The sequence below is a fragment of the Puma concolor genome, chromosome E2 (assembly GCF_028749965.1).
Source record: "Puma concolor isolate L17-30 chromosome E2, mPumCon1.1.hap2, whole genome shotgun sequence".
Taxonomy (NCBI): domain Eukaryota; kingdom Metazoa; phylum Chordata; class Mammalia; order Carnivora; family Felidae; genus Puma; species Puma concolor.
Genome location: NC_141681.1, coordinates 30,964,678 through 30,985,961, shown reverse-complemented (window position 1 = coordinate 30,985,961; position 21,284 = coordinate 30,964,678). Strand labels below are relative to the sequence as shown.

Genomic DNA, 21,284 nt, shown 5'->3' with positions numbered 1-21,284 from the left:
ACGGCACAGGGGTGAGCTCCAGGGGGTTATGGATCAGGAAGGCAGGGCCCTCTGCCCTCAGGAGGCTTGAAATCAGATAAATACGACTGCTAATAAAAACTCTTCATTGAACTTTTAATAAGCACTCAGGTGCTTCTCATGTATTATTTACTCAGTTAATCCCAAATAATTACAGTACTAGCTAAGGCTTTATTGAGTGCTTCTCCGTGCCAGGTACTTTTTGAAGTGCTTAACGTGAATTAACTCAACTATTACAATGTGGTTTTTTTGTTGTTTTTTTTTTTTTTTAATTATCCCCTAATTTTAACAGGAGAAAAAGCAAGGCAAAGAGATGTTGAGTAACTTTCGCAGGGACACGGGGGCCCGGAGGCAGAGGAGCTGGGATTCCAGAGCAGGAAGTCAGGTCCCCAAGGCCAAGCCCTCTGCCGTCTGCCGCCCGCCATCCACGGAACCCATGTTAGGATCACCTTGTGGGCGTGTGAAACTCAGACTGCCGGCCTTCCTCTGGACAGTTCACATTTCTGACAGATTCTCGGGGTGGGGGGGGGGGGGCGTGCTGATGCCCACTGCTCGATGCCAAGGAGAAGAGAGCCGTGGAAAGCAGTCACCCTAAAGCAAAAACAAAGAGAGAGAGATGTCATATTATTAATATAAACAGGGTGATTTGAGAATGCGAATAGCACTAATCATATTATTATTTTATTACTGTCACTGTAGCAGGCACTTAGTGAGCAGTTACTATGTCCTGGGCACCGTTCCATTAGCCAGGGAACCATCGTAACTGGTATTCTGGGCTGTGTCATTTACTCCTCACGGCAGCCCTGTGAGGCAGACACGACTGTTCACCCCATTTTATGGCTGAGGAAGTGGAGGCACAGTTTACAAACTTGCCAAAGTGCCCGAGCGAGGATTCGGTCTCGGGTTCCCCCCCCCACCCTTCCCCCCGGTGTAATTCTGGAGCCCACGCTCTTGACCGCGAAGAGCCCTGCGGACAGCTAAGGGGACTCAGAGCCACATCGTGGAGCAGGCGGTGTGTGAGCTGGCCCCGAAGGAGGAGGGAGCGGAGGAAAGGCTGCCCAAAGGGAAGGGAGAAGTGCAGGGGACGGGATGGGGGGCGAGGACCAGCGAAGTGTGAATGGGCGCACAACGTGGGGACTTCCCCGCGAGCCGCTTGGAGGAAACGGAGGATGCTGCTGGAAGAGTACGTTGAAGGCTTTGAAGGTCAGGAGTCGATGGTCCTCAGGAGCAGACTCTGTGCCCCCGGGCAGCCGTCGGAGGCACACGCAGACTCAGAACTCGTCGTGTCACTTCCAGACAGGACGGTGGAGCCATTCTTTGTCGGAGGCGCTCTCGGGCCGTCTCTTCTCTCCGCCTTTCATGGCCGGAGAGCGTCAGAGCCCGTTCAGAGGACGGTTTGATTTCTGAGGTTAGCGACCCTGTGACAGTGACTCATGCCCTGCCGAGGGAGAAGTGAGGGATTTTTTTTTTTTTTTCTTTTTTGGGACGCAAGCCACGTCCCACACAACCGGGGACGTGTGTGCACGTCGGTGCGCGTGTCCGTGCGTGAACGCACGTGCCGGCCTCGGAAAACGCCTGCCGTGGCCCTGGGGCGGCGGGTATCGTTGGAGTTGCCAACTTGTTTTATTTCTGATATTGCCTGGCAGCCCCCGAAGGAGGGAGAGGATGAATTTTCATCTCCCGTTTACTAGACTTTCATTATATCGTGCTTACAGACACAGTGTCAGCACATAAAATGTTAAACATCACTGGTCTGAAAGAGGTTCCCATTGTCTTACCTCTGGTGCTGGGGGAATCTTGCCAGGCTTTCTGCAGTGGTTCTGTCAGTGTAATATGACATGAAGCGTTTCTCAGCAATGACAGACATTGAATGTGAGTGACAGGAACCTTGACCGCGAGGAATGGGTTCAATTACCAGAGACGGGGGGTTACCTGAGATAAAACCAAAGGGCCCAATTGTGCTCGGTTTCGACCCCTTGACTCCCAGATCCAGAGCAGCAGAGACAAATGGCTGATTAACCAGCCCCTAGCCCTCTCTCTCTCTCTCTCTCTCTCTCTCTCTCTCTCCCTCTCCCAATCTCTCTGCAGTGATAAACTTGTTTGGATTTCCCCGTCTGGGGAAGAAGGAAAAAAAAAAAATCTACGGGTGGCAGGTCTCTAAAGGAAATACGATCAGAAAACAGGAGGAAACAGGAGGGCTGGTGCTAGTCATTTCTGTCTCTTGCAAGCACAAAACCAAAACCCGTCGTTCTATCTGGGAGCGGATCTAGGACACGGTGTCCGGAAATCAATACAAGATCAATGATTGCTCTCTTAACCCCGCCTTCCTTTTGCAGCTGCAGCACACTGCTTCAGTTCACCTGTAGCCAACCTGACGCCAATGTCAGTGAGAGCTCCTGCCATCAGACGCCCTCCTTTTTTTTCTTTCCTCCTGCAGGCTGCTCTGCTCAGCATCGAGCACAGCTTTCTGCTTGTTTATAGTCCACTGCTTATAGCCCCCAGATAGAGTTCTAGCAAGCAGCCCAATTAAACTGTCGCGGGCCGCCCTCACTTGACTAGCTCTGCGGAGTCATTTAGCCAACAGACATTCCTGACTATTACAGCTGGTAGCAGCATGTCTCCAGCGCTGGAGATAAAATGAATGAAATTTGTTATCCCGGGCCGACACTTGATCCCAGCTGTTGAACTAATGCTGTTGCACCTGAAGTTTTTCTTTATGGTAATTGCTGTCTGTGTTATTATTTCAGATCCTAAATTGGAGAAAATTGCAACAGGTATTAAATTCTTGGAGCCAATTCACGGGAGTCCTATTGTGCATTCTTCCAGGGTAGATTCCAACTTCTGTTCGAGGCGGGGAAGACAGATTTTGCTAGCCAGACACACTGGCTTGTGTTTCATTATTATCAGGGACATTCCACTTTGAGGTCTGGGCAGGCTTTTATCAGCTTTACCTGAAATCTGCTTTGAAATCTACTTTGGGTACTAATTCAGTCAGCATATGTTGGGACTGGCCCTGGGGAATTCGGTGACGATGACCAGCGCTGACAGTGATCAGTCTGTTTGACCCATGACACATCCTTGGTAGAGCGGTGAGTCTCCTGCATTGCACAGGCTTAGGCAAGCGGGCAGTGTGAAATAAGACTTCCCACAGGGCCCCTTTGGAAGCCACCGCTCTGTGTGGTAGTTCTCGAATGCACCACTTCACTGAGAGCCCATTGAATATGTATGTCACGGGTTTGAAGCCTCTCGGCCTCCCGGAGGCTGAGATCACTGGGCCTCACTGCCGGTTACCGTTCACTGTCTCCTCATTTCTGTTAACCTCCTTCACCAGGTCTCATCCTCGAGTTTGGGGATTTGGAGACTTTCCAGAATAACATATGAACCATATTCGGAGGAGAGAGCAGCCTCAGGAAGCTTGTAGCAGACAGCATGGGAAAGCATGTCTTTTGCAGCATTCACCTGTCTGCTTAGCTTCTGGTCAGTACTGACGGTGAAGGCTCCAGGCGGGATCCAGAGCGAGAATTCGGGTCTGGCTGGTGGTGCAAACACTATGCTCGCCTTCAAGCGAACGCTCTGGGGGAAGGTGACCCCACCGATGCGGTCGCTTCCATTTCTATCTGAAGACCACACCTGGCAGCCATCGCAGAACTCCTTCAACGTCAGGGGCATACTCTCACCTTTAGAATCCAAAGGCTTTGTTCCTGTGCACATTAGGAAGCTTTGACAGGCTCTCGTCTGTATTTTGATGAGAAGCAACTGTGAGAAGCTCAAACCTCCAAGTAAAGGAAGATAGACACAGGGCGTGCGCCAATGCTCGCGCCATCCTTTGACCCCCCTCCCCCCCACCATACCTGGGCGGTCTCCCGACTGGTTCACGGTCCCCTGATGTGAGGACCCCTGGAAGCCTGCGAGGAATCATCCGAAAGTCCTACTCAGGTACTTTCTTTGCCGCTGTGGACATCTGTGCTTTGAATGCCAATGGCTAGTATCGGACTGTCGATGGTGGAGGATTTGCATCGCAAGTTGAAGTCCATAGAGTTTGTGGGATCTGCAACATACTGAACGTATGGTGGTCTGCATTACTTTCTATACTCAGAGGCCTTCACGCTAATTTGCTAATAAGATACTTTGAAAACTCCAATCTGTTGAAATTGAATTACTGTAATTTATAGCAAAGTTCAAAATGAGAAATCTGTATTTTCTTTGCCCACCGAGAAAACGAAAGATTAGTCTTTCATTTATATATGAAGGGTAGAGAATATGTATAGAGTATCAAGTATAGAATATGTTTTTAAATCCTGGGAGATTTATTTCCCTACTCTCAAATCCAGTAAGAAAAACCAGCCTTTTCTTCAAAACTGAACCAAGACTAATCTGTCTTGCATTTTTTGAAATCATGAAATTCACAGCCGTTTTAGGTATCTTTAAACAATAGATTCACAAGCATACATTGACTTGCTCCCAGAGGTCCTTCAAACAAAAGCACATTCATTCTTGTCGTTGGTATTTGAAGATCGGGAAGATACCACAGTAACACAGGTAAAACTTGTTACATAATAACTGCACGTGTGCATTTCAGACCCAGCACGCACTCACGCACGCATTCTCCATCATATTTCTGCCTCTGGATTTCACCAGCATGAGCCGTAAGCGCTTCTCTCCAAATCTTACCTGGACTTCGTGTTTTCTATACGTTGAGTTACTGTTAGGGCGTAGATTGTTTGACTCATTTGCTGTGGGATTGCGTGGAGAACAGGGTGGTGACCTCAGCAAATGAGCCTGGACAAGAGTGTGTTTGGCAACCGGCCATTATAACACTATATGTAAAATAGGAGTCAGAATTTGGGAGATCCCTAGGATGGAGACAGCGGAGAGGATGACGGAGATTTGGGCTCTCAAAAGGCAAAAATAAAGGAAAACAGTGACCCTTCTCGGTGGTACTGGGTATTCGTACACCTATAGCCAGGTCAGTATAGTAAAAAGATTCTTAAGATGGCAAATGTTTGGGTGAGGTGAGAGTAATGCGTAGAAAGGACGGACTCCTGAAAGTTTCTCCTGCAAATCCTGAAATAATTCCTTCCTTCTCTTAGGCTCACATTTAGAGAGTCAGACCTTGCATTAAGTGCCTTGTACCCACTGTAACCTTCTGTCTCGTTCTCCGTAATTCATTGAGGTAGAGTGTGTCCTCACCAAGGAAGACAGTGGGCCCCCAGAAGCGAAAGTGGCGGTTCCCACGGAATGTTTTATACATAGTTTTAGAAGCTGGGACTCAAACCTGGGGCTGTTGCTGGCTAGAGCCACGGTACCAAGTTTTGGGTTTGGGTCTCTGTGAGATCAGTTGCTCTCATCTTGGAAAGCAGTAGAACTTTCAGCAAGGAACTCCAAGCAGATGGCTAAAATTCCTCAGTTGTTCCTGATAGGCTTTTGTCCCGATGCTAGGCTTTTGTTCACTGCTGTGAAAAGTAAACCCTGCCGGGATGTAAAACAAAGTATACTTCTCAAAAGCTAAATTTAAACCAGTTTCCATAAGGGTGAATTACTTGGAATTGGTTGAGTTCGCTGACTCATGGGTCATAGTAGGTCTTCGTCTAGACCAGGGGTTGGTAAACTTCTTCTGGAAAAGGGCCAGACGGTAAATATTTTAGGCCCTGTGGGCCACACAGTCTCTGTCACAACTGCTCTGCTCTTCTAGCACAAAAGCCACCATAGACCATATGTAAACGAAGAAGTGTGGCTGTGTTCCAATAAAACTTTATTTACTAGAACAGGTGGCAGGATTTGGCCTGCAGGCCGTAGTTTGCCAACCCCTGGTACCACACCTTGAGGAAGCGTTACCTTTAAGGGAACCAGAAGACAACAAATGTTTTCTTTTCCTTTATTAGTTGTTTATGTAGATTGCTGGTGAGCAAGCAGTGCCTTCTCAGCATAATTTGAGACCCTTTTCATTGGCTGGGATTTTAAAGTTGGGTTTTTTGTTGTTGTTTTTTTAATCTCTTGTTTAAGCACATGTTCAATGTGTCCGTGTTCTTTCCATTATATATCTTGGTTGCCTTCCCAGACTTCAAATTGCAGTGAATTTATCCCCAAAGGATGTTTGGTATCACTTCTCAAGATGCAATTTGAGTGTCGTCTGTTTCTGTAATGGAAAAGGATTCCAAATCTTCATTATTGAAGTTTCACAGAAAATAATGAATCATTAAGATAGCTGTTACTCCGCGCTGTTAAGGTATACTGCATCGTTTGCTGTCTTGTCTTACAGCCTCACATCAGTCCAAAGAATAAAGTGGTATGAAGATTTAATTTTAGGGCTGCACATGAGGCATTGGATTATGATTTCTGGCCAAGTCCTGCCGAACTCAGATTACGTTACAATGAAACTGGTTTTTCAACTAAGAGTTTTCCAACGGTTAAGACTGCAAACAGACAAACAGAAGCCCAATAAACAGTTCGAGTCTCAGAATTATTTGCCACAGCAGCTGTAGAAGTGTCCTTGTTGTTATGCTATTTCTGTATAATGACCCCCTTTGATAAATCGTCCCATCACGGGCCACCAAATCATCGGGATGAGGGCATCAGCTTCTTTTACCGAGGGAATCCGTGGTGGTACTCGACAGTAGTATTTAACTTTGATGCGCTTTTTTCCCTCCTTACAACTCCCCCCTCCTCACGGGCAGCTGTGTTGGGCAAGAGGGGAGGTCCCACCAGAAATTGCATTCTTAACACCCCGGCGTCTTTGCCACCTGCTTGAAGGTGTGCCTACGGATCCCTACTCTTACTGTCATGTGAGATACCTGTGTTCTCTTGATTCTCCAGCTCCCTACATGTGAAATACTCAAGTTACCTCCATGCTGTCGTCCCTCTGTGTTTTCTGGAGCAACAGCCTGGGGCAGTGGGAAAACTATGACTCCTGTCGCCCAAAACCCTCCTATCTTCAATGGGCCGCTTCACTTCTCTGACCTTTCAGTTCCCTCTTGTGTAAAATCAGAAGAATACCAACCTTACATTATAATCTTAAAACTTCACGAGGAAATATGTTTAAGTGCTTTGTAAATTATGCTGATCATGTCTGAGTTATTTTCCCTGTTTAACTAGCTAGCTGGCCTGGCCTTGTTCAGGAGGCTCCTTTGCCATCGTTAAAAGAACCAAATCCATCGCCCCGCTCTTCTTGGAGCATGACACGTAGAGTTGCCCATGTGAGAAGCAGCTTGATTGCAAATCAGCTGCGGTCGCTATACGACAGAATGCCAGTGGGCACTGTTCCCATTGTGTTGAATAAACGTTACCCCCGCAAACACAGCGTCAATACTAAAGTCAACGTGTAAAATTTCTACCACCTGCCTTTGCACCTTCTGATTGGGGGCTCCTATTTGACTCTCCTGTTTGTCTCGTCAGGGTACAGCATTTTATTTAAAAAAATTTTTTTTTTCAACGTTTATTTATTTTTGGGACAGAGAGAGACAGAGCATGAACGGGGGTGGGGCAGAGAGAGAGGGAGACACAGAATCGGAAACAGGCTCCAGACTCTGAGCCATCAGCCCAGAGCCCGACGCGGGGCTCGAACTCACGGACCGCGAGATCGTGACGGACGCTTAACCGACTGCGCCACCCAGGCGCCCCAGGGTACAGCATTTTAATACATAGGGCACATCTCTCTGGTTATTAGCAGTCTGTGCAGATCTTTTGTTGATCTTGATTTCTCTTAGCTCGGGAGAACAGTTGCCTTCCAGAGCTCCCTAAAGTAAGTGCATATGCCACTAGCCTCTATTTAGAATCGGTGCAAGCCAACAACAGCCTCTTAAGTTTGGCGACCTGCTGTTACTTACATGTGATGTAATCACAAACAGAAAGAAACTTAACTTTACGTATGTAACTATGAGGGACAGGTGGATGTGAGCGTGAGGCACTGGTAACTTCTGCCCATGTCAAATGAGCTAAATCCTTCCCCCCAAACCAGCCAGGAAAACATATGATACCATTTGCAATGGTAGAATGTTGCACGCTGTTCTCCTGTAATTATAATGGCCTGATCTGTGTGGGGTGGGTGAGGCTTACTTCACAGTCATTAATCTACTGAATCTTAGTATCAGTAGCCCATCTTGAGGAGCAGCGGTACTTGGCTGGAGGAGCAGGGCTTTGATTTCATTGTAATAAGGATAGCTTTGTTAAAATTCTGCCGCGCGGTGGTGCCTGAGGATTCTGGGAAGAGAAGGTTTTTCTCTCCCCCCCCCCCCGCCCCTTTTTCTCCTTCTCTTACGTGGTGGGGATGAATTGTTTCTCTCTCTTCCATCCCCTAGGTTACTATTTATGCTCTCCCTTGATCTCCTGCTTGTCCCTTTATTTCTCCACGTTGTGAAAGTTTCTTTCTGTGTGACCAGGAGTCTGTTTAGCAGACCATATTGTGAGTGAAGGGCCAGCGTTTGTTGCCTGATTTTGGCAATGCTGGGCAGTCAGCTGGGATGTAATTAAGACTCTGAGAACAGGCTGTCTTCTCCACGGGAAGGGCATGTTAGATGGTGCTGGGATTTGGGGCTGTCAGTTTGGCCAAGGCTGGAGACAGAGAGCTAGGGACAGAGATATTTCCTTTCATTTATAATCCCTTTATGTACAGTGTATGCACTTGGCGAAGTTTACATATAACCTAGTGGCGAGAGCTTACAAGCCAACGCAGTGAAATTAGCATATGTTACATGTATATTTTAGTGATGTTTTAAAGCAAGCGCGTACTTCCAAAGTGAATTATGCATGGACGACAGCAATAGGGTTGTGTTGCGCTGGGTGTCAAATCCCACAACTTTTTGTCGAGACCGTGGATTTTACACTAAAAAGGCAGAAAGACTAAACGAAGTAAAACAGTTTTAATTTTTAACAGTTTGGTTCGGCCCAAGGAGCCAGGCTGTGACAGATATAACTGACATTTGAATAATTGGATTAATTTAGAGAAGGGCAAATCCAGTTTTGACGGTTGTGCTTGTGTGTACGTCTTCTTTTCTTTTCTTTTCTATTTATTTATTTTTATTTGCGGGGATGGCCTTGTGTGGCGTAGGAACGCAATCTGTGGGATGCCGAGCAGAGCTTGAGGAAAGGTGCACACGATGTATATAAAACCGTCATCTGGTTATTTTACTGTTAATAAGTATGCGTGTGTGTATGTGTGTGTGTTCACACGGTCGTAAGCACTCTCTGCATTTTGTGCAAAACGAATGCACGGTGTGGGCTTCCTTCCGCTCTGTCAGTGACACGTGTATCGCACACACAAGCACATCATACGTGCTCTTGGTAACAGAATCGACACGGCTGGGGGCAAACGTCCACCCCTTCACAGGCCATATAGAAAGCGTGCAGGCGGGCCGACTCGCGGTGACATCGGCAAGGCCTCTCCGTCCCTATGTCACTGGGTTACAAAACATCACAGCGCAGCAGAGGTTCTGGAACGCCTAATTTGGTATCTGGGGTGGCAGCAGCCAGAGTCCCCGTGCTTGAGTCCTCGCTCCTCCATTCCTTCAGGTCTCTGGGGCTGTTTTAGCTTCTGGTGTGAAGGTCATCTCAGCAACCTGAGATTGAGAAACCCAAGCACAACACCCTACTACCGCCTCCCCCCACCCCTTCAGAAAGCCCCGTAATTAAATATGCCAGCCAAACACCCCAAGACTGGAACTTGCGGCAGACGGTCTTGAACTGTGGCTCTGGGCAGGCTCTAGGAGCCTTTTTCCCCAGCAGGACATTAATAGACATTAACACTCGGGCAAGAAGTGTTGATGTGTGGTTTATAATGTTAGCACCCAGTTAGGCAGGTACAACACATGCTGTAGGAATCTTGTACCAACACATGTGTGGGTTGAGTCAGATTAATGAGAACCATAAAAGGAGAGACGTTCTCCTCAAGCCGGGACTTCATGCTACCCTCCTCTTACCCAGCAAAGCTGGTGCCCAGCTGGGTGGAAATGTCCCAGTTGGACGTTCGTCGAGATTAGCATAAAGAGGATGTTTGAGAGTTTTGTTTTGCTCCGTCGTTAGGTGGTCACGGAGCCCCCATGTGTTAGTCAGGACTTCGCATTAAAACCCCTTTTCATATGGTGCCTCTCAGGCCGAGAGGAAAGGAACCTTTCACGCCACGACCTAAGGGCCAGGCGAACGTTATCATTTTCCTCCCTCGGCTTTCTCCGGCTCTTCAAGTGGTTCTGAACGGTTGTGAGACCCTTTCTGGTTTACTTTGTAAATGGGGCAGCGAAGCGTTCTTGTCTCCTGACTGGCTCTCCTCAGAGGATTCTCAAAGCCTTTTAAAATTGTGGGTTTTTCTGGGGCAGCCTTCAAAGTCCCAGGAGCGGAGGACCATCTGTCCTTTATATTAAAAGAATCTTCTGTATTGTGTACCTGATGTGCTTGTCCCAGAGATAGATGTTGTTAATTAAGGGACAGCATTTGTCCTTTATGTGAAATAAATCTTCTCTCTTGCCCAGAGAACAGTTTTGCAAGCTTGAGGAAACCATTAAGGACGCTCAGCCTGGAGTTCCGGTGTCGGCTAAAGGTCCACAGCCCAGTCTGTCATTCAGCCTTTGCTGTAGATCAGACATGTAGGACATGGGGTGTTTTGTTTTGTGTTGTGTTTTGCTTGCTTTCTAGTTAATTCGTCTACCAAGACTGTAGCCTTTTGCAAAGGCGTATGTGAGTGAACGTAACATGCAGTATTCGGGGTGGTTTGTGACTTTCCTGGGGGAGATTTACACGTAGCGAGCTCCCAGTCTCATCCACTGTGTCTTTCCGCGGCGGATAATGACGGTGCTCCTGTCCTCCAGTGCCACGTCTCCACTTTGCTGCTACACGGTCTCTGTTCCTATACCCCCTGCCCCTGGGAAAAGAATCATGCAAACATCTGCCCACAGCAAACGGAGCCAGAGTTCTGTCAGCTCATAGAAGACACCTCCCTTAACCTGCTGGATCTCAGTCTCAAGAAGCCCAGAAAATGGTTTGGATTTGGAATGTGGAAGGGCAGCTAGGGTCATGCGGCCCCGAAGGGCTATCTAACAGCGGTCAGCCTCCGGTTCTGCCAGGCACGGAGGAGGAGGGTGGCCAGGGCCTTGTCGGGGCCTAGCTTCGAGGAAAGATTGCACCAGCAGAGACCGTTGACCCAGGACCACTTCCAGGGTAGAGGGGACGAGATGGGCCACACCGTCCTTTTGTTGTAGGAAAGACCTGGAATGGGCTGTGCCGGGACCGGGAGAGTAGTGGATTGGTGCATGATATTCTGGGGGTGGAAGAGTCCAGACCGAAGGTCAGCTTGAATATGCAGCCATTCACCTTCCGAAGAAGAATCACGTCAGATGTCATTCTCCACCATCCTTTTTTTTTTTTTTTTTTTTCCTTTCTCCCCCTCGTGATCACACAGACGAGGAACCGGGCAGGTGGCACGAGAGCGTGAGGCAGGCTCGGGTGTTGAGCCAGCAGGCGTGACGGCAGCAGCGCCTCCACCGCCTGCGAGGGCCGTTGCTTCTCAACGCCAGCCCGTCACCACTTTGCGGACCTGTTTCCGATCCTCTGATTCGCCGGCAGAAGCTGTGGATGTGAAACTTGCTGGCGCTGGCAGATGTTTCACTGTTTCAAAGCAGTACAGGCCAGAGAAAGCTCATCTGTAGGAAAGATGTGCTTTGCGGACTGCCGGTTTGCACACACGGACGTACACAGTCCAGTAACGTTGTCAGAGCGGGGATATTCCGGACGATAAGCTGACAATGTGGAAACAGTTTCGTGAAATAAAAGGAAACTCAGCCTCCGTGATTAATATTTGGGGGTATTTCCCTTTGAGTCTCTGTCTAGTGCGTATATATTTTATATGCATGCTTTAAAACAGTTGTAATCCTAGGAGCCTGCGTTTTTTCCACCTACCATTATAGGCAGTTTCCTTATATAATGTATAATGGCCGCGGCGCAGTCAGGGAAATGTATTGCGGTATGCAAAATCGTTCCCCGATTGCTGGACATTTAGGTTGCTTTTGCTCTGACAGCATGGTAAGCAGTGTTGCAATTACACATTTACTCGTAGCACTTTTTCCCTGTTTGGGATGATTTCCTTAGAACCCGAAGGATTGCTAATTCAAAAGATAGGAAAGTTGTTATGGCTTTCGGCATATATAGCCAGCCCGCTTTCCAAAAGCATTGTACCGATTTACACTGCATTCAGGAAAATACGAGTATGCGAGCTGTCGGTGTATCCTTGCCAGCATTATTATCTTGTAAGATCCACCCCCGTATCGGTAGGTGAAAATTGGGCTCCCGTCCTTTTTTGAATTTACATATATTTGAGATGTGCCCATAAATCCGTTGACTGATTATATTTAGTCTCATAACATCTGTATTCACTGAGGCTAAATTTTGTTGAGGTTTTGCTTGCTTTTTACGTGTGTGTGCGTTTTTAAAGTTCTCTCTGTTAACAATTGATAGGTAATTTAGGAAGCGCCTCCCTAGCAAGGCCCTCCTCCAGGGGACCCCCTATCTCAGGATTGCTGCAGCTGCTACTTTTTACCGTGCATTAACTTGGAATTGGGCCAGGGCCCGCGCAGGATCCCCTTCCTGAAGAGGGGCTCTTGTGCGTCTGGTGAACCACAAGCTCAGGGCTGTATCTGCCAGTACGTTTTTGGCAGAGACATCTAATAAAATCTCATCCGCACCATTCTGTGAAATACAGTCACAAATTTGGATGGTGATTACCTTATGCCATTTCTTTGTAACCGCTAATCTCCACGTCCTAGATGGTTTTTGTCCATCGCCTCCCCCGACCCCTGTCCCTCCCCCGTCCCTCCTTCCCCACTGTGCCTGGTGCCTGTTCTAACTATGGTGTAGATGGTACCCAATCCGGGTTTCTTGTAGCGTGGTCTAACAGCAAAGGCACGAGCCATTGATACGGACACAGGGGTTCTATTATTGGCTGTGCCCTCTGTTTAATAGTAGCTTAACAACAAGAACTTACCGAGTGCTGAAATACCTCTTAGCATTCTTGATAGATTATTGTGTCTTCGTCACCCTCCTCTTAGATAGGAAATGTTCTTTTACCCGTATAGGTAAGGACACCACAGCTCAGAGAGATGCAGTGTTTGTCCAGTGTCATACTTTGTTTTTCTGAACTAAAGTGAGTTTTTTGTTCCTCAACCTCTCAGTCTCTTCAGCTGCAAAATAGAGTTCCTTCGCTTTACCCGCAGGGATGGCATGGAACTGAAATGGTGTCATGTGTACCTTAACTTGAGGTGGGTATTAAAATTCAGGACGTGTAATAAATTGTTGTTATTAACCAGCGCACCTCTCTGCCCCCCCCCCCCCCCCGCCTTCTTCGCTTATAAAACGTCGGTGCTGAACCAGATTATTTTCATTGGTTAGTTTCAGCTATAATGTTTTCTCATTAGCTACAGACTCCTGTCCTAGTGAAAAAAAGCCAGTGTGGTTGCCCTGGCCTGCGTATACTGCATAGGAAGTCTTCTCTGCCTTCCGGGTACCCCTGTCCCTCTGAGCTGGCTCTTTCTCGGGAAGTAGGTGCACACTTTTAGGAAGTTGGAGTTTTATGCCTTGGTGTGCACGGAGAGCACAGGGAGGTTCTCATAATGGGGTACTTGAGATACCAGTATGCACTGGCCACTTTAAGGCCATGTGGAATTGCTTGCTTTGGCTCTGAGGATATTGTGACCTCTTAAATATAAAAGTGGGAATAGACTTTATCTCTATTTTTCCTCATACCTTACCCTCAGCTGGGAACTTAATTAACCAAGGTGGTTAATGGAGAACCAAGGTGGTTAACGGAGTCAGCTCCACACAGACATGCACTCAGGCTTAATTTCATACATCTCTCTCTTTTTTTTTTTTTTTTTTCCAAATAAGGATCCAGGATCCCATATGGCACTTAGCCTCCTAAACAAAGATCATCAGCCCTAGACGAGAAGCAGGTGGCCTGGCACAGAGAGCAGAGGTTATTTTTGCCGCTGGGCTCCTGCCATTTCAGAGTTTAATAATGGCAAGGTTGCACAGCGGGAGGCTGACCCCAGATGCTCTCCCTTTGGTGGGGATAGAGCAGTCCCACCGCCTCTGCAGGGAGTAAACTTGATCAAATCTAGGTCACAGTTACTCTCCCAGAAACGTCTCCGTCTAAACTTACTCCCATTTGCTACCTACTTGCCGCTTCCAAATCTGATCCATTCGGAGTGAAGTCACCAGCGTTAATTGTTGACCTACCCTGGTGTCTCGTCAACGCCTGTGATGAGGAGATCTTGGCATTTTCTTTCGGGTCGACCCTTGGGCAACAGGTTGGAAAGACTTTGTTTTAAGGGTAGTATTAAAGACCAGAAGTTGGAAGGAAGCCTTTACTGTACTCCTGGCTCCGCCTTTCCGGAGGGTTTGGCTTCCCTGTTTATAATCCGAAGAGGAATTTCAAGTCCAAACGCAGGCGACAAAGATGAGTAAGAAGGAAAGAGCAAGGAAGAGGGGTAGTAACTGGAAAGGAACACGAGAGAACTGTGAGGTCGGGTGACTGTTACGTAGGCGTGTATATCTTTTACAGAACTCATTGAACTTGTACTTTTAAGATCCATGTGTTTTGCTGTGTATAAAACATACGTATAAGGAGTGAAATGCACTGGTGGTGAACTGTGGAGTGCATGCTTTATTTAATTGGTGAGCCAGTTGCTTCCCCGCAGGATGTGGGCCCAGTGTTGCTACGGTTTCAAGGAAAGGCTGAAATTCAGATATATTTTTAAAATTTGTTTATTTATTTTGAGAGAGAGTGAGAGTGTGCGCACATATGCGTGTGTGCATAAGCACAGAGGAGGGGCGGAGAGAGGGAGAGAGAATCCCAAGCAGGTTCCGTACTGTCAGCACAGAGCAGGACTTGGGCTTGCACTCACGAACCATGAGATCGTGACTTGAGCCAAAATCGACAGTCAGATGCCTGACTGACTGAGCCACCCAGGTGCCTTCAGAAACTCAGATATTTTTATAAAGATATGTAGACCTGTGGGCCCTATTTGGTCAAACAGAACACCAGTTGATCTCCAAACTGGAGGCTTCTTTTTTAAAAAGTTTTTTTTCAATGTTTATTTATCTCTGAGAGAGAGAGAGAGAGAGAGAGAGAGAGAGAGAGAGAGTGAGCAGGGGAGGGACAGAGAGAGAGGGAGACACAGAATTCGAAGCAGGCTCCAGGCTCTGAGCTGTCAGCGCAGAGCCCAACGCAGGGCTTGAACTCACAGATTGCAAGATCACGACCTGAGCCGAAGTTGGATGCCCAACCAACTGAGCCACCCAGGTGCTCCCAAACTGGAGGCTTCTTAATTCTCCCCTAAGGATCATTACAGTTGCAACATTGAATGATTCTGGCTCGCAATGAGGCCTTGAACCAAAAACAAACAAACAAGCAAACAAACAAAACTAAAAACAACCTCACTTATCTCTCAGTTTTCCTCTCACCTATAAGATGTTGGGAATTCATAACTAAACTTTACAGGGATCTGGGGAGAAGCATGAGGTATCGTGTACAAAACAACTTGGAAATACAAAGACGCAGCACATAAACACAAGTCTCTGTTACCTTTATTATTATTATAAAGAATTATTGCCATTTTCAGAATTACCAGTGTTGAGAGTAGAAGCACCGAGCTTTTCCAGGACGGCTGATAGAAACATCAACAATTCACCATGAGTAAATTGCGTGCGTGCAAATGAACATGCAGACTTTTCATTATCCTTGGAGGGGGATGTTCCTGTGTGGTGTGTGACAAAAAGAGAAGGCATTTCATTTGTACAGCTGCTCGTATAAATTGCAGAAACTCTGGGAGCCAAAGTCCAAGGTACGGCAGTAGCATATAAGGAAATGAAGCTGATGCTATATTAAAGATTCCTTGTCACATGTACTCACTGCCTGGGGACGGGGTTGCTCCAGCCTTGTCAGTGACATTTTGTGAACAAGCAGCCTGTATTGGATGGTGATAAATGGATTATCTTAAATGTCATTCGGCAGTGTTTTAGAGTTGCAAGGAGAGTTTTGATATTGAGTTGTTGGTTAGTATATTCTGCACCAATCCTTTATGATGAAATAATCTCCTGAAGTTACATTCAGAAATGTCAAAGTTGCTTATTTCTTCAATCACCCGTAGCAGTTTCTATTACAAGATATGCAGAGAAGATTGTGTAATAATGTCAAACTATTTATAGCCCCGTTTCCTAGGACTCTCGACTCTCCCGGAGTTGTTTGTGTATTTAATACCAAAGATTTGTTTTTATATTTATATAAATTTTTCTCTTTCTAAATTGACTTCAGCTGAGAATGTTTCACGAGTTTTTATAGAGAGTACATTTAAAAATTGATGCTGGCATTCAAAAAACCAAGGCCAATCTAACCCTTTTTAAATACAGACATTCCCTTAATTCGGTTTTAAATATTATAGTAGTCTGTGTGTGTGTGCGCGCGCGCGCGCGTGTGTGCGCGCGCGCGCGCGTGTGCATGTGTTAGAGCTGTGTCCTTAACATTATATGGGTGTTATAATTATAACAAATTTAAGACATGCTGTTTATTTAGGATAAAGCAGTATGTAATACTTTGGCAAAAGACGTTTTATTAATTATTTCATGCTAAGGTATACATTATTACATTTTAAATATTTCTTTGAAATTCCAGGTTTCATAACATTACTGTTGCACAGAATATAGTCATTTGTATAAAGATTTGGTCCAGTGGGTTCATATGGAAATATGCACAAAATAGATTTTGAAAGCATGTCTCAAATTTTACTTGGCGAAGTTATTCTAAATATTGGCTTTCCTCCCCGAAAGATAAGCTCTTTCTAGACACAGTATTGAGATTATTTAATATCTCTCTGCACACAGTGACTCCCTTCAGCCCCTCTCTACTAATCTTACCCCCATCATGGCTTCTCCACAGTTTTTTTTTTAAAAAAGGCATGTAATGTTTATTTTAAAAAATAAAAGCAATATAAAGAACATTGACTTGGACCATAGAAAATTACTATTTCTATAGATCAAAACAGCCACATAGCAGCAATTTTATACAGCTCATCCTAACAGCTAATATTTCTGTCCCCCTAATAGTTTACTGTATGCTAGACACATGCTTGATGTATATGAATTTGATGCAACCCTATGAGTAGGGACTGTTATCACCCCCAACTTGCAGATGAGAAAGCTGAGGGGCAGGTTGATTTAAGTAACAGAACCAGCAGCCTAGCTCCATTGTCTGCAGGTCACCATGACTCTGTATTGCCTCTCCAGAAAAGCAGACTTCCTTTGAGTGCCCCGCCAAGTATATTGCTTTCCCCGGGGAAAAGTGATGTGATCGGCTTGGTGTGTGTCCTGTTTGATCTACCTCTTCTGATGACTCTTGGTGCATATATGGACTATTTCTGCAGCCAAATCCCCAGCAATGGTACTAATAGGTTAGATGTGTGTGCATTGAAGATTGTAGTAACTGTGAAATCACCCTCTAAAAGAGCTATGCCAATTTACATTCCCATCAACTGTGTATGAAGAACTGATACCAATTTATCACTCTTGATCATTGTATTTTTGCCACTTTGATAGGTGGTGTTAGTGGACCTTTTACTTTTTCTTCTCGTTTCATCTGTTCACATCCTTTATGCAATTTCTGTTAAGTTGTTTATCTTTCTCTTTTTGATTTGTGGTTCTTCGTGTGTTCTGTATTTAATCCTGTTCCTTGATTTCTATTTTGGCCCGATTACCAAAGTTTTATGTTTTGAAATGGAGGGCTTATTCCCCTCTCATTTTCTTTTTTTAAATAATTTTGTTGCTGTTTCCTGCCTTTTACTTCCAAACGAACTTTAGAATCAGGTGGTCAGATTCCATTTTTTTAAAAATGCTGTTGGCATTTTTATAACGAGTGCATTGAATTTATAGATTGCTATGTTAGAGAACTTTAAAACAAACTTTTTCTTCATCCATTAAAATAATGTATGTCTTCATTTGCTACTGTTACCTCTTGTGTCTTTTAAGTAGAGTTTTAGAACTTTTCTTCACATCCTTTTACATTTATTTTTAGGTATTTTAAAGTGTCACTATTTTCAATGGAATTACACACATGTAGGATAGCTGCTGAGTTTTTATCTTTATTTGTATACCTTACTAAATTCTTTTCTCATTCCTAGTAGTTTCTCAGTTGATTTCCTTGGAATTTCTGGATAGCGAATGATATAACGTAACAATGATGTCGCCCTTTTCTCTCCAACACAGATACTATTTTATTTATCTTTCTTCCTGTCTTAGCTGAGATTTCCAGAAAAGTGTTGAACAGTAGTAGAGTTAGTAGGCATCTTTATATTTTTTTATTGTTAACTATGACAGTTCCAGTGTCGCACAAGTCAGTTTGAGATTTCTAGTCCATACTTTTTATCAAGTAAAGGAATTTTTATCCTATTTGATGCATATTGCATTCAATTGGATCCTAATTTTTTCGGAGAGAGGTTGTCTACTGAGATGACCGTATGTTTTTTTTTTTTCCTTTAATTTGTAAACGTGATATATTACATTGTTAGAGTTTATGCTGTTGAACCATCTTTGCATTCCTGGAATGGACCTGACTTGATTGTGATGGACTTGACACAGATGGACTTGACCTGCTGGTATTTTATTTACTATTTTCCTATTCATTTTCACAGGTGTGACTTCCCTGTAGAGGTCTTATCCCTATGGACACCCTACTTAACAGGTGTCAGTAGACTTCATTCATTATTAACTTTTTTGTGAAGTAGACACTTTTGAAGTTTCTCCAAGGCTTGATTGGTTTTGGGCTTTTTTTAGCATCAAGACTTGCATGCAGCGTCCCTCACGTTTTTGAACTTTATTTCAATTTGACACTTTCCAGAGGAAAGGCATGCATTCACGCTTTCAACTTTTTAGCTTTTGCCTCCCAGCTTCTTTGTGTGGAGGGAGTAGAAATATTTCCTTGAAGCATGATGCTGCCCCTTTATGAAACCTGGAATTGCCCCTTTTCAATCGGAAAGTATAAATTTGCCTCTTCATTCTTAGCCCATTGGAGCCATAATTGTATTTAGTCCTAATTTATATCAAATGTTCCCCTAGAAATAGACATTTACTATTTCTAAAAACTGTTAATGTTTATTTATTTTTGAAGGAGAAAGAGAGACAGAGCGTGAGCTGGGGAGAGCAGAGAGAGGGAGACACAGAATCCGAAGCGGGCTCCAGGCTCTGTGCTGACAGCCCAGACATGGGGCTCGAACTCACGAACCGTGAGATCATGACCTGAACCGAGGCTGAACGTTTAACCAACTGAGCCAGCCAGGTTCTCCAACATTTACTGTTTTATAGTGACCAACACCTGGTTTGGAGAAGACAGTATTTTGTCTTTTTTTTTTTTTTTTTTTTTTTTGGCAGAATGTCATGTATGAGGCATGCCTACCAACACTCCCCCTTCTCTGGCCCATGCAGATGTCACTAATCTGACTGCCTCTTCCTTCCTGAGCTCCTATATAGTCTTCTCAACAGAGCATAGTGAACAGCTACCACCATTTGATTGGCTCTTAAAATATAGAATGGAACCTATTGCTGTCCCTAGTGTCATGGAAAAGGCATAGATTGGAAGCCAGGCACCCTGGGTCATTGCAATACTTGGTCTTTGTTGCCACAACTATCCAATGAAGAGATTAACCTGGGACATCTCTGATGGATCTTCTGTTTTGAACCTTTACCACTTCTGTTTACATAGGCTCCTTCAACATGGTTTCAGGACCCCAAATTTGCATATCTTCAGGATTTGTAAATCTCCACTGAAGGGTACATTTGGAGTTTTTACGTCCCCATTTTGCTGTTTTTGTAAAACAGCAAATACGTCTTGCCCTTCAGCGAATTCTTTTGTTGTTGTTCAGTACTTCCTCCTATTTTTAAAATTAATAAATTCTCCTTGTGGAATATTTGAAAACTACATAACAGTATAAGAAAAAGACAAAAATTACCCGTAATCTTACTGTCCAGAACTGTTAGCATCGAGTGTATGATTAGAAAGATTTCTGTTTTAAAAAGTTTCTGTATCTTTCTTTTTCACAGAATATTATTTTGTGATTATTTTCTCATTAATTACATTTCATTCAAGAATAATCCCCCTCAAAATATATAATCTGTTTAACTATATATCTTTTTTCACTTTAAAAAAAATGTGTTTAATGTTTGTTTATTTTTGAGAGAGAGAGAGACAAACAGAGCATGAACAGGGGGAGGTGCAGAGAGAGAGGGAGACACAGAATTTGAAACAGACTCCAGGCTCTGAGCTGTCAGCCCAGAGCCTGACATGGGGCTCGAACTCACAGACTGTGAGATCAGCACCTGAGCTGAAGTCAGACGCTTAACCGACTGAGCCACCCACGCACCACCTTTTCACTTTTAAATATTATGACAGATATCCTTTTATATAATCTTTGAGCCTTTATTGAATAAATTTCTAGATATCAAATTACACGGTGAAAGGAAGTATACTTTGTAAGTTCACAACACATTGTAGTACTTGATAAATATGTGTGCAGTGAGTGTTTGAATAAAACATTACCCACTTGATTTTCAGAAACATGTTCCAATTTACATTTTCATCTACAGTTTTTGAGAATGCCTTTCTCTTCTCGTGTTTGGGAGGATGGAATATTATCATTTAAAAAAAAATCTTTGCCAATTTTATGGGCAAAAAGTTATCTCTCATTTCATTTCTTTGTCCCTACTATGGTTGGACATCTTTCATGTTTCCTGGCTGTGGGTATGTGTGTGAATTTCTTGTGTCTTATGTCAATCTCTGCCCCACCCCCCCCCCCTTTGGAGGCATACATGTTAATTGTTAATAGCTACAAAGTCACAAGCTCATTATCAAGGTGTCGCTACTCTTTGACAATTATAACTGACTTTGGGGGCAGAATCCCAATATGGAGGTAAGGAAGAGAACTAGGAAGTCTTCGTACATCTGACATGACTCTGCAGTCACTAACTTTGCTTTCCTAGGTCCATGCTAAAATTGAGACGTGCCAGCTCTTTTGGTCATTTCTGAAGCTCTTTTGGTTGGCCTTTGGTTGCTCCCTTCCCGTTGGCCTTCATTCAGTTTGCCCTGTCCTTGGAGCTCTTGGCTTGCACAAGGAAGCCTGAAGCCAAAGCATGCGAGCTCAGTGACTCTCATCTCTAGACTTGAAAACCCAGCTTCCAAGCTTCTGCTGCTTACCAGCAGGCCACGCACAGCCCTTCCTACCAGTGAGGGAACCAAACCCACTGCTCCC

The 21,284-nt window shown here is 44.9% G+C and overlaps 1 protein-coding gene and 1 long non-coding RNA gene across 6 annotated transcripts in view; one reads left to right on the top strand and one right to left on the bottom strand.

The window, feature by feature from the left end:
• The window catches only part of FTO (FTO alpha-ketoglutarate dependent dioxygenase), a 394,888-nt gene that overhangs the window by 259,214 nt on the left and 114,390 nt on the right, over positions 1 to 21,284 (top strand). The gene's annotated exons all lie outside the window — the stretch shown is intronic.
• LOC147573463 (uncharacterized) lies at positions 234 to 14,707 on the bottom strand. Of its 2 annotated transcripts, none has more exons than XR_015244791.1 (2): positions 14,153 to 14,707; positions 234 to 609 (listed from the first exon to the last, which is right to left on the bottom strand). It is a non-coding gene; the product is annotated as an uncharacterized LOC147573463 (long non-coding RNA). The 2 variants fall into 2 exon arrangements; XR_015244792.1 differs by having other exon boundaries at positions 14,230 to 14,707.